General features: G+C 40.8%; 1 long non-coding RNA gene across 1 annotated transcript; it reads right to left on the bottom strand.

The window, feature by feature from the left end:
• Window positions 1-8,768: 8,768 nt before the first annotated feature.
• Window positions 8,769-11,621, bottom strand: LOC117547676. The gene is made up of 4 exons (XR_004569220.1): window positions 11,564-11,621; window positions 10,685-10,840; window positions 9,969-10,064; window positions 8,769-9,474 (listed from the first exon to the last, which is right to left on the bottom strand). It is a non-coding gene; the product is annotated as an uncharacterized LOC117547676 (long non-coding RNA).
• Between the last annotated feature and the right edge of the window lie 2,721 nt (window positions 11,622-14,342).

Raw genomic sequence — 14,342 nt, 5'->3', positions numbered from 1 at the left:
GTAGAGAGAATGAAATGAAGAAGTGATCGGATGTGTGGAGCGGAGCATGGTACGGAGTTTCATTGATTTGGGCATTCTCTCAATAAGCAAGTGGAATGGATTTGATAATGAAGCACTGAAGCGCTCTACAAAGTGCGGCGAGTGGATTGACCGATTCACGGACTTTCCGCATAGTAAAAGTGGGGGGGTCTAAACTAATCATTTGAAAAAGTGGGGGGGACTTGTCCCACCCTCATATAATGGCTGCGACGCCCATGTGCAAATGTATTTAGTATCCTATCCATTTGAACATGATTTAAGTGGGGTGGACCTAACCTCCTCTTGGGGGGGTCCGGGGGCATGCACCCCCGGGAAGATTTTTTTTTTTAATATTGAAGTTAAAAGCATCAATCTGGTGCACTTTGAGAGCAACATTAGGAGATCTATGGATAGATCTCTCAACACGATATGAAACAGAACTGTAAGCAGATTTTCTTTTCAGCAGATTTTCTCAAAGTAATGATAAACCTGTGAGTTGGATGTAGAAAAGTCAGAATCAATATAGATGTTTTTTATTTTAAAGAAAATTCAGATTGAACATAGTAAAAAATTGTAAATTATAGTGTCCGTCCAAAGATTCTTTTTTACTTATAAGGAAAACTACCCTTGGATAATGGTAAGGTAGACTAAAAGCTTTAGGAATCCAAAGTACAACATATAATAAGTACCCTGTATCAAGATTGATGCAAAACAAGTGACATTTGACCTTTTTAGAGAGGTTTAGCAAAAAAAACTCCACCTCTGAGGTGATTTGGGTGGAAATGGGGGTTTTACCATTTCTCTGGAACCCATTGGTCGATTTTGGTGATTGACATCTCTTTCTTACCATTAGAGCCAATATAATCGAAGGGGAATCTCCCAACTCACACACAGTCTAAAACAAAAAGGTGTGGGCTTCGCGGACGCAGTTTTGCATGAGTGAAGCTATAGAGCTATACAGTAGCTCTAGCTCTGACATCTGGAAACCGAAAAGCAGGTTTATTGCTCATGGATTATCAGAAATCATTTCAAAGGGACACAGATACATTGGATTAACCTATGGATTAACTTCAGCAGCGTTTTTATTGTTTTAATTCCATACCACTTTTGACCAGACTACGACACAGGTGAGCCATGTTAGCGTTTTTAGCTACCTAGCGCCATATGTTTTGATGTCTGTTTTTGTTATTATCTCCAAGAGTTCGTATAATTGAGTGATAATGAATTCGATTCTGTGTCACCTCACGATGTGAAACGATGGGTTGGATGTGCAGCAAAGATAAACAATAAGGTTTTGTGAGTGAATTTCAGTGCAGTCATCTGTTAGCATGTTTCGCTCGTTGCTAATTCAGAGGCTCAGAGTTAGCATTGTGGGGTTTCTTTTGATTTTTTTTTTTTTAAATGATCAGTTAGATGAGTTTCTTCCCGTTACATGGATATACAACATTCATAGTTTATTAAATGAACATGCCCTCAGACACTGTTTCCTGCAAGATGTTGCAGGAGGGCCCCGGTACCGTGGTCTCTCGGGGTTAAAGTTGAACAACTTTTTTTTACTGTCATATAGTATTTTATACTATAAGACAGTGGTTCTCAAACTTTTTTCAATAATGTACCCCCTTTGAAAAAAAGATTCAGCCAAGTACCCCCTGATCAGAGCAAAAACGATTTGTTAAGGAAAAAATGCCTATATAAAGAGGTACAGTAGCCTACAGCGCTGCACCATCATTTATTAAAACAACAACATTGTAACTGAGAAACACTTAAATGCTATTAAAATGTTTACAATCCATCACTAAATTCATGGCAAACCAATTTTAACATCATGCACTAACACTAAGACGACATTAGTTGCATTGAACTGATCTTTTTAATAAGTTGTACAATGTAGTGAGAAACATGGGCTTCCCTGAGGACCTTCGTCATTCTGACAGGGAGGCAACTGCAGTTATTACACTTCACGTTTTGAAATATGTGTAACTCTGTTCATATAAAACGCACACTGCTCAAACGTCGTTACTTTTCCTAAAATTGGTATATTTATTTATTTATGTTGGGGCGTGGGGAATGAAGAGAAAAAAATATATGAGCATTTTATGAGCATGGGATTTTGACCCCTCATATACATGCATAATGCTGCGCTATACTTGCGGCCACACGCCGTTGCCAAGCAACGCTTATTGTTTAGGTGTCCTTTGATAAGCAGGCAGTCATATAATTAACAAGAACTAGCTAGATCTGATAGATTTGGAAAGGGGCAACGCCAGGGATTTTGGGCCCCATGAAAAGATATCACATTGGGCCCCACCACCAGGCCCAGGCCACGCCAACCAAGCACAATGCTGTAACCATACCTCCAGAACCCAACCGACTCATTTATGCTTTAAATAACTCTACCTGTACAGGCTTGCATCTATCTTGTAGTCCAATACTAACTGCACAATATTTACTGACACTGAGCTGTGAAAATATAACACTGTGCAGACGTGCAACATTCTACTGCAGTAGAATTCACTATTTGATATAACACTAACATTCCTGACAATAGACCTCAATAGTAATCTTTTATGGTGTACATGCCTTTTTAATAACATTTTTGAATGGAACATTCAAAAATCTAAATAAATATAACTTAAATATATACATGTCCTCTTAAATTAAAATAAAGTGAACATTAACACCAATATTATCATTTATAAAATGCTATAACAAAAAAAATAACATAAGCAGCAGATTTTTTTATTAAATAATATACATACCAACTACAAAATAAGCGGGTATTAAAGTGTAAACGGACAACAAAACGGAAATGGAAATGAAAAGTATTTTTCTCATCATGCATCTTCTGTGTAGTGATCCAATCTATCTTATCTATCTATCTATCTATCTATCTATCTATATCTATCTATCTATCTACAGATAAATATCAAGCCTGACAAAGTACTTAATGTCTAATATATTGCTTTGAGGGTAGAGGGTGTCGTTTTTTTCTCATACTGATATTCTGAACAATCTGTGCTGTTGTATTTGCTGTAAAGTGTCTCTACTGTAGGCTAATTTTATTATATGTACAGCACTTTGGCTCGACCATAAATCGTTTATAAATGTGCTATATAAATAAAACTTGATTTGATTGATTTGATTTTTGCTTTCCTGCAATGTTAACTATGTTGAAGGACTTATTTTAATTGATATTATACATATGAATTATACTTCTTATGTATGTAGATAGTATAAGAAATGTGCAGAATTTGACAGTTTCATGGTGGAGGTATACACACATATTAATAGATGTCTTGTAATGCACTGTTGAGGAACCTGTGACCCAAGTTTTTCATTCATTGCATAACTACACCGTAGTTGTGTATATGATATGTCAATAAACCTTAGAAAATCTTGAAATCTTGAAAGGGATGTGCAAAATAGCAATTATATACAGTTTTATATATATATATATATACAGTATTAGTAGAGAATAACGAGTAATTAATATACTTTGTAGAGATCTGCAGATAAATGTTTAGTCTTCTCAAGCACCAACTATCAAATATCTCTCCTGATTGTTGGCACTTGACAATCACCTTACCTGAATTTTACTCAGGTGTAACTAAAGTCTGCTTTAAGGGTTGTTTATATTTCACATCATTAAACAGAATCTGCAAAGTAACTCAAATAAATGTAGTGGAGTAAAAATACCAGGTTAACCTCTGAATTGTAGTGGAGTAGAATTACAAAGTAACAATGAGCTGTCATGTGGGTATATATTAATGCTGCCCATTATGGATACAAGCGATGTTCACCCATTTAGTAATTACATGTTTTAAATTTGTACACACCAATTTGTTTCCTATCGCCTAAACCTCCAGGGCTGTACACAATTTAATACTGTCAACTTCCAATTTTGGGAAAAACGAAAACGTCTTTTAAAACTACAATTCCCAGTAGAGACGTGCCATAGAGAACATGTTGCGAAACACAATAGCCAGCATGTGAGTCCAGTTTTGAATAGTCTGCCGTGGTTTCGTTCCATTTGAAAGAGCTTGACGCTCGGCGTAATCTTGGCGTACTGCCACTCCAACATCCAATCCCAGAGCTTGAAGATTAATCACGGGGTTTGTCAACGGGACTGTAGTCCCAAACGATAGCTGGGGATTATGGGTAGTGTAGTGTCTTCGGCCATCCTAAACTGAATTTTTTCCCGGATATCATATCACATTAACAACACCACATCTGGCGTCACAGAGATCTTCTGTTACTGTCCTTTCTTCTTAGAGGAAGTACAGAAACACTTAACTCTGGATTTGTTGTAATGTTTGAGGTGCAATAAACGACACAGCAGCTTTTTGGCATGTTAAAACTATTATTTTCTGCCTCGCTCATGAGAGTAACAGCTGGCGAAATTACAGCCTCGCCTACTGATTTCACATGTGTGCTCTAAAATGACTTTATAAATGACTATTATCATTATAATAAGCAAGACAATAAATGGCAAAGATATGTAGAAAATAAACGTATTTAAGATACGTTCATAAGAAACGTAACGTGGGAGAAAATACGTGTCTGGCTAAACGTAAGAAACGTAACGTGGGAGAAAATACGTGTCTGGCTAAACGTAATTGAGAATGCAGTTTAGTTCTGTGGGAACGTAATTTTTAGGAGACAGGGTTGCCATAATACATTCTGACGAAAAATACAAATTATTATGAATACAAATAAAATAAAAGAAGCCTCCCGTGAGTTACAAGCTATAAAGTAGATTTTAAAACATTTTATAGAATACAAGCTCACTGCTGGACGTTGTAGAAATGCGTGTGTGCACCACGACAAAGGAGCCTCATTCACTTTACATTGGGGTTGTTTGCGTGGTGCAGACACGTAAATGTAGCAAAGTTCGTGACTCCACCACGCAATGCGGTGTTAAGGAGTCGTGGTGGAGTCACGCATTCTGGTGAGACCAGGTTGATCAAACCGCGTGTATGCTGGGAGAGCTAGACCGCAGTTCATTTCCTCATATAACAAAAAATGGAGGAGAAAATAATCGTAGCGGTCGGGAATCACCCGGTGCTTTATGATCAGTCCCTGTTCACCTACCGGGATACAAAACGGAGGAGGCATGGGGGGAGGTGGCAGAGACAGTGGGTGAAACTGGTAGGTTTTCGCCTGTTTGGGGAGTTTATATCCAGTTTACTTCGTTTGAATGGACAGCTAGCAGGCATAGACAGTATTTAGCCAGCATGGAATGTTGTGTAAAATAGCACCATAGACATTAATGTCATAAATGTTCATCATGTAAAGTGTGACATGTAAAACCTTTAATGCAATTGACAGGAGAGATTCATGTGATTGGTTGTTGGTCGCGTTACATGCCCACTGCCAAGCGGCAACGCACTCCGCCGTGTGTTGGGGCCGTAACGGCCCCTACACACGGCGGAGTGCGTTGCCGCTTCAACGCTTCTGCCCATTCACTTTGAATGGGGTGACGTCACAATTCGCCGAACTGCATTATGGGAGCAAAGCGTAGCTTCTCTCACGGTGCTCGCTGCAAAAGTAGAGCAATGTTCTACTTTTGCCGCCTCGACGGAGGCGTCAGCCAATCAAATCCCGCGTATGCAAATCTGACAGTACAAGCGCTAGCCAATCAAACCGCGTGTATGTTGGGAGAGCCAGACCGCAGTTATTTCCCATATGTCAAAAAATGGAGGACAAAATTATCGTGGCGGTAGGGAATCACCCAGTACTCTATGACCAGTCCCTCTTTACATACAGGGATACAAACCGGAGGAGCCAGGCATGGGGGGAGGTGGCAGAGACAGTGGGTGAAACTGGTAGGTTTTCGCCTGTTTGGGGAGTTTATATCCAGTGTACTTCGTTTGAATGGACAGCTAGCAAGCATAGACAGTATATTTAGCCAGCATGGATGTAGCATGAGCTTTGCTTTGTATGTCCGGGGCGGGACATTCATATGATTGGTTGTTGGTCGCGTTGCTCGCGTTGACTCCCCAAGCTCAAGACACGCCCACCGCCAAGCGGCAACGCACGCCGCCGTGTGTAGGCTCCGTTACTCACCAAAAGCCCAGCGCCTAGCCTTCTTACAGGCAAAGTCACTGATCAAGTCCTTGAAGTCCAGCTTTCTAGCCAACTGGCTTTCAATGGACAGCATGGCAAGACTGCAAAGCCTTATGGGGGGACAGGGCTGCAGAGCCTAAATATGGATCTGTTGGTCCTGGCACCAGGGGGAGGGACAAGGCAACTGATTTAGTTTGAATAGCTGCTAAAAATGTACCTGCATTTATTAAATGTCAGCTAAAAGAGGAGTGAAATGAAATTACCACCACTCATGGACCACACTCACCATTTCTTTTGAACAACTGGGTGACATACTGTCGCCCTTTAGTCCCTCTCTCTTTCTCTCCTGTCTTTTCTCTTTTGAAAGCCTGACTTTGTTAGTCGTTGAGACATGCTACACACGTAAGTACTAGCATCCCTGCTCCTCACATGCTCTCACTCTCTGCTAGAAAGGGCCGGTGCCGCACAGCATTTGGAGGCAGGACCAAACCATTACATGTAAATAGAGGGGGGTGTTCGATGCTTAGGATAATTAACTTTTGGAAGAAAATAAGTTAAATGAATCGTACGTTTAGTGAGTACATTATCAATATGCCTTTATATTAATGCTAATTATTGATGATTGATGAAAGGTTACTTAAACAGTAATTAATGTTCTAAAAATGTTTGGGGCCCCTGTCAGTCACGGGCCCTTAGAATCGTCCTAACTTTTCACCCTCTTACGGCGCCCCTGGATTTGGACATCAACGCGAGTGAAGTCTAACCGGACACGAGAGAGAGATCAGAGAGATCAGATCAGCTGCTGCTGACAGAGAACACGCAGCTCTTCCGGATCACAACATCCTCCGCTGTGACGGACCGTTCACCGTTGTGTGGAGCAAAATTAAATACACTAAGAGTTAGACCTAACACACTTAGCTAGTTTATCTACTCTGGAACTAGCTAAACTTGTTATATAACAAGATGTACTTTGTTGATCCAAAATCGGGAAGTTGTGTTGTCAAAAAAGAAAAAAGAAAAATATTTTTTTTAATTTCTAACTTTTTTTCGGCGCCTCCCATTGATTGATGCGCCCTTAGCATTCGCCTATACTGCCTATGCCAAGGGCCGGCCCTGCGCTCGGTCCTCGGGTAGTGACCCGGAAATGGATTTCAGCGCGCCATGTTGAAGGACATCTAATTTCTCTAAATGCATCGAGGAGGCTCTCTGGAGGAGCTATAATCAAGGATACTGATGGGTCCTCCACGGCTCCTCCGCGGATGTATTTCCGGCAACAGTGATGTTGCTGTGATATATCCAGTCTCTGATTGTGTTACGTTACTATGAGGGTGCTCTCATACTTGTTTGATTCTGAAATTGTATATAAATGTCCGCATCAAAGCCTGTTATTGTCTCATTATACCGCACTGTGAATGAATTAAAAGTAAAAACAGTCCTGTCCATCAGACAGAGGGCTGCTGTGCCTCCTGTCATCATTAATGGACGTCTCTTTAAAATGACCGCTCAGAGGAGAGGAGTTCTCATTTCTCTAACCGCACTGAAAAAATTGTTATGTTGAATTTACTTAATTTTATTTAGGTAAGTGGTTGCACGAAACAAATGTATCTAAATCCAGATATATTTTTTAAGTTCACTGTACTTATTAGTTTTGAGTAATTTCAATGTAATCATACTGATAATTTTCAGCTCAACTATTTTGAGTAGAATTTACTCACTAAACCCATGTTAAGTGTACTAAAATGGATTATGTAACGTAACCTTTTTTCTTTTTGTACATTCAGATCAATTCTATAGTTTAATTCCTACATACAAAAATTAAGTTGAATTTAATCAAACATTTTCAGCCATTTTTACTATGTTAACTTTCAATATATTAAAATAAAACAAACATCATATTTGATACATACTCTTACTTTATTATCTTGTACAAAATGACGTAACATGAAGCATGTGTATTAAACATCTTCTGATTCGATAAAAACAACATGCAACTATCATGGCCTACACCTCGTGTGTGTGTGTGTGTGTGTGTCAGGCGTCCAGGGTGTCGATTGCGATTGCGATTCCCTGTTTGACCTGTTTTCTCCTGTGCCGGCAGCTTCAAGCCAGCCTGACTCCAATCTCCTGTCTCCAGACCACCTCCAACATTGGACCCTGTCCCGCTCCTCCTGGCTCTTCTCCCTGGTCAGACCTCCGTTCCCCTCTCCCTTGGACTCCGTCTAGCTTCCCTGGCCCAGACCCCCCTGCCCAGTATTATTCAATAAACATTATTATTGTGCTTGAAACTCTTTTCTCCAGTCTCTGCTCTGCTCCTGAGTTCCCTGCTAGCCTTAACAGTACAATCTTGCCACTGTTAAGGCTAGCAGGGAACCCAGGAGCAGAGCAGAGCAGAGACAGGAGGCAGGAGTTTCAAGCACAATAATAACGTTTATTGAATAATACTCGGCAGGGGGGTCTGGGCCAGGGAAGCTAGACGGAGTCCAAGGGAGAGGGGAACGGAGGTCTGACCAGGTTGGAGAGTGCCTGGAGAAGAGCCAGGAGGAGCGGGACAGGGTCCAACGTTGGAGGTGGTCTGGAGACAGGAGATTGGAGTCAGGCTGGCTTGAAGCTGCAGGCACAGGAGAAAACAGGTCAAACAGGGAATCGCAATCGAATTCTTTCCAAAGCTAGAGACTGACTGTGGTTACAGAGTCTACGATATGGCGAAGTGGAGGAGTCAGGGCTGGAGTCTTATAGCAGAGGTGATTGGATTGTGGACACCTGGCGCACACACACACACACACACACACACACACACACACACACACACACACACACACACACGGGGAGAGACACAATAGGCAGAGGTGGAGGCCATGAGAGCAGCAAAATGCAGTGGAAACAGACAGCGAATACATCCTGACATGTGACTTAAACAGCTGAGGAGAATGTAACATTCCTCACATTAATACATGAAATAAATGTCTTCTAAGTCCATCAAGATTTTCACATTCTTCTCCCTACCTTTGAGGTTTGACTGGTGTTTTTGTAATGCTTAATGGCATCGGTTCACAAGAGCGGCTGAAGAAATCCTACAGTCCAGCATGTATCTTGTTCTTCAGTCCAAGGACTTTGGGGGAAAGCCTTTCACCATCCATTTGCAAGAGCACTTTCTGAATGAATTCATAGTAGTACCTTAGCTCTTTGGGGTAAGCCATGTTCAGTATATAGATGACTCCCAGCATGATGGCACAAGCTCGGGCTACAGATCCAATGTTGTCCAGAATGATTAGTCCTTCAACAAAAATCCCAACGTCGTCATAATGTCCAGGTTCTCCACCCTCCTTGTTGATGACATATGCCCATGGTAGATTTCTGCAGGTCTCTGGTGACGTCATCTCCTTCGATGTCCTGTATATTTAATGAAAAAACATGCATTTATTCAATATATGTAATTTTAATGACATACTTTATCGTATACATTTTTTGTAATATTGCTCACATACCTATTAATCCCTTAAAACAAAGCTGGTCATACTGTATATATTTCTGAATCAAACTAAATATGTGTGAGGTGTTTTTAAAGATTTACATAGGACCCAATAAGCTTGGTGCTGAGTGTCAGAAGTCAGAGAGGATTGACAGATGGACTAAGACATTGTTGATTATGGTCTTTCCATTGGACAATAAGAAAAACAATGAATAAAGCCAACCTCATCGTATAAAGAACCAAGCTGATGGTTTGAAATGCTTTAGTCTGTTGATGAATATCAACATTCATACATATAAATATTCTCAACCTTCATGCTCCTTATAAGGTAAAACATAATTATCTAAAATGGATGCCTGACACTAGGATCATAAAACACTACATGTGACTGGCAAATGCAATTACAATGACTCACCATATACTCCCGAATGAGATGTCCATCATCCTCACCAAGGTGGATGCAAAGTGCCTTGAGGATTGCTTCCCTTTTAAAGTTAACATCACTTGTTGCCTGTGTAAAACAATTACAATTATTAAAATATTTCTAAATACATCAATAATAACAAAATTGCAATGACTTCATTATACATGTAAATGGACTGCCCTAACTAAAGTATGTTAAATAATTGTGACTTAAATGTATTACAATGTCAGAGGTCTGAATGTGTTAGGGCGATTCTTAAAAATTCTACTCATCCAGGGGCTTTTCACCAAGAGCAATGCTCTGTTCTTCACAGTTCACACCTGGAATCTGCCTAGTACAACCAGTCTGATCTGTTGGCAACTGAGGATTAAGTGACTTGCTCAAGGCAGGTTCTGCTTTTTTACTTTCCCCACCTGGGGATTGAATTTGCACCTTTCCAGTCACAAGCCTGCTTCTCTAACCAGTATGCCACTATTGCCTTATTAAGATCAGATATCCTTAGAAATGTGTCTTGCATTCTTGCACCTGGCAAGTAATCCAGGCTGTTGTGAGGCAAATAATAATAATAAATTATATTTCTATAGCACTTTTCTTGAACCCAAAGACGCTTTACATTTGGAAATGGGGCTCTATACGGTACATTTCATAAAATTGCTCCACAGAGTATATGACAATTTGTATAAAACAGTGTATACACACACATTTACCTTTTGCAAGATCGCCAGATGTTTGGCTAGTTTCTGGCCAACAACTCCTCCCTTCTTCTGGAAGACAGATGTCAGCTGAGGTAGATGGCTGTCCAACTGCGCCATGAAGGCTGTTTCAAGTGGGATAGTCGTTATGCGCAGGAATTCAGCATGTATCTGTTATGCAAAAGCAAAACGACAGAAGACAAAGAGCACATTCAGCCATTGGTGTAATGAAATTTTGTATCTACTATATAATTAAAGGATAGATTCGAATTTTGACCTCATTAACCAAGTCCTTGATAAGATGTGTATTGGTGTACAGTGTGTTCTAACCAAAGTATTTCCATTAATCTAAGGTCGTTTTTTTAAATTGACAATGGATAAAATGTTGAGGTATAAAGTGAAAACCCCAATTCCAGCAGCAGCTGTTTTCTTCAGACAATCAAACAGACAGTTATAGAATAGCTGGTGAAGACAGCGGAACATTGAGCAGCTAAAGAGCCAAATACTTTACTAAGGAGTTGGTGGAGAGCAAAAACAGAGCTAAAAGATAGTGAATATTGGACTTATCAGATGGACAGAAACACCATTTCAAATGTATGATCATGTTGCTCTGTATCAGCTCAAAGTGTACAGTAAATAGGCATTTCACCATACATTCACCATGTGAAATATATATAACTTACCTTAACATTAGTGATGGTGTTTCACAGTCACCTTTGGGTCATGGTGATCTGCATCAGCTTTGATTACAAAAAGCCATGCACTGTAAAGTAACCGTTTAATTTAACAAATCATTTGGGCCAGGGAATCTCTAAGCAGAGTGAACTAAACGAAAATCCTAATAGTTTGCTCAAAAGTTGAAGATTAAGGAATTTGTTTGATAAATTGACTTACCAAAACAACATGAGGTCCCCAAAGAGTAAGGTTCTGTTCCACATCACACCAACATCAGATATAAAAACCTGCAATAAAAATAAAGACGAGCAGAAATTAAAAATAATAATGGTAAATGGAAAAAGGTAATTGATTGCCAATGATTACTAACTTGTGTTGGGCCAATGACTCCAAATCCTACAAAATCCTGTGTGACTAACACATTTTTTTTTTTTTTTAAATAGAGCCTAAATATTACTGGATGTGGTGCACTTTTGCTAAATGTTTAGACAAATTGCTTGTGTTACCGCCCTTACATGCTAAACTGTTATTGCACTTGAAGGGAGAAGCTTTTCTTGCTTTCATTGTACATGTACAATGACATTACATGATTATATTCTATTCTATAGCCAAAAGCAATAAATTATTTCTCACTTTTGGCAAAGGGCATTGTCGACCTCAAGACGGGTAATTTAACCACATCTCGGAGCGCTTAGTTCTCTCTCCGCCGTGTGTGTGTGTGTGTGTGTGTGTGTGTGTGTGTGTGTGTGTTGCAGCAGCCGCGTGTGTATAAACTGACCCGCCCCCTCACACACAGACGAGGGAGAGAAAGATCTCTTGTCTGTAATGGAAAGATCGAAAATACATCATAGACGCATTTTGTCTTATTGCATATTATAAACGGTGTTGCGAAACTAAGACTGCAATATAATGTTTAAGTAGCAATAATACATATGACGTGTATTTTTTTTAAATGTCTCAAGTACCGATAAACAGACCGTCCTGCTAGAGAGGTGGTACTTTGCTGGGGAGAAAAGGTTCGTGGGTGTGTCGGCCACACTAACAATTTCTGATTGGCTGGGCGAATAGCAAACCACGCCCCGTGAAACTCTGAAAAGTTTTGTGAAGACGCCATTTTATTTGCTCGCATTATTAGCATTAGCCCAGCGCACCAACGGAGAGAGAATAACTTATGGCAACACAAAAGAAAACATGGGAGCGGTGGAGTGATGAGGAGATGTCGGCGTTCTGGCGATTTACTCTGAAGGCTTCAGTAGAAGCTTCTACTGAAGCCAGTCCCCAACTTCGGGTACTTCCGGCCGGGGACTTTGGGTGGAAGTAAACGCCATGAAGATGTTTGCGGCCTGTTAGTGGGGCCGACACACCCACGAACCATTTCCTCCTCAGGAAAGTACTACATCACTAGCAGGGACTATCTGGGGTGAAAATAAGGTTAGCACGAACTAGGGGCTAGTTCCAGATCATTTTAGGTGTGAAACCAAATCTCCCCCCCTCCCTATCGGCCTAGTTCGGGGGGAAAAGTACTCTGGTGTGAAAGCGCCTATAAGACCAAGATATGAACGTTAACCGCGGTAACATTAACCCCTTGCCGCCAGAGAGTAACGTTACCAAAAGCACCCTTACCATCGTGATTTCACATGTTTAGTTGTGTCCTAATATTACCACAGTGATAAGAATAAAAAACAAAACTTACAGTCGGTTAGGAACACAGCATGGCCAGTGGGGGCATCCCCAAGCTGTCAGACACGCCCAGCTCCAAGATTTTCAAGATTTGTTCAAAGCTGCTGTGTGGACGGGCCGTGAAGCTTGGCGATTTTTTGCGAGCAACGCGACCAACAACCAATCACATGAATCTCCCCCCCCCCCCCCCAAGCGTTGAAAGCATTTTTTGACGCCTGTAGTGTAGACGGGCCGTAACGGTTACGGCCCGTCTACACTACAGGCGTCAAAAAATGCTTTCAACGCTTCGCCCATTCATTTGAATGGGGTGACGTAGGATATTTTCAAACTTCGCCGAACTGCATTGTGGGTAGCATGGCAAGGCGTTGCAAGCATCGCGAGCGTCTATCGGCGTCAAAAGTTGAACAATGTTCAACTTTTGAGGCTCGATGCTTGCTCGAAGCTGGCGTCAGCCAATCAAATCCCGTTTTTGCAAATCCCGCCAGTACAAGCGCTAGCCAATCAAACCGCGTGCAAGCTGGGAGAGCCAGACCGCAGTTCATTTCCTCATATTCCAAACGAGAAATTACGGTAGCAAATCACCCGGTTCTTTCCGACCAGAACTATTTACCGGGATACAAACCGGAGGAACCAGGCATGGAGGGAGGTGGCAGAGACAGTGGGTGAAACTGGTAGGTTTTCGCCTGTTTGGGGATTTTATATCCAGTTTACTTCGTTTTAACATTGCTATTGCTTTGTATGTCGGGGGCGGGAGATTCATGTGATTGGTTGTTGGTCGCGTTGCTCGCAAAAAATCGCCAAGCTTCAGACACGCCCAGCTTCAAGCTTTTTTTACGCCTGTAGTGTAGACGGGCCGTTAGCTAGCTGCTGTAGGCCTATATTAACGTTTGCTAATGTTAATCTATCAAAACAAACAGCCAATAGCGTTAATGTTAGCTATTAAGCTACCTGTTTAAGTATAATATAATACACCAAAGGCTATAAATGAGCTACTTACTTAAAATGGAGAGCCGTGGAGAACGTTCACCTCACGACAGCGGAGCTATACGCAGGCAGTCCGGTGACGGTCTTTCCGAATGGAAAATGGAGGGAAAAGTGGCGGGCTGCTTGTCGCACATGCGCAGACAGGACAGTATATGTGGTAATTAAATTGTACATATTTTTTTCTAATTACTTTTAAATGAATGAAATGAGCTTGTTTTAAACAGTGACAATATATGTTAAGATTAATTAAAAAACATAAGAAGGATGCAATAACACATTAAAATCTATTAAAAAAGGCTAGATTAAAACATGTAACATCTAAAAGGGGTCATAA

Source organism: Gymnodraco acuticeps, unplaced genomic scaffold, assembly GCF_902827175.1.
Source record: "Gymnodraco acuticeps unplaced genomic scaffold, fGymAcu1.1, whole genome shotgun sequence".
Lineage (NCBI taxonomy): Eukaryota > Metazoa > Chordata > Actinopteri > Perciformes > Bathydraconidae > Gymnodraco > Gymnodraco acuticeps.
The sequence above is the reverse complement of the archived record's forward strand: the minus strand, read 5'-3'. Positions and strand labels throughout refer to the sequence as shown.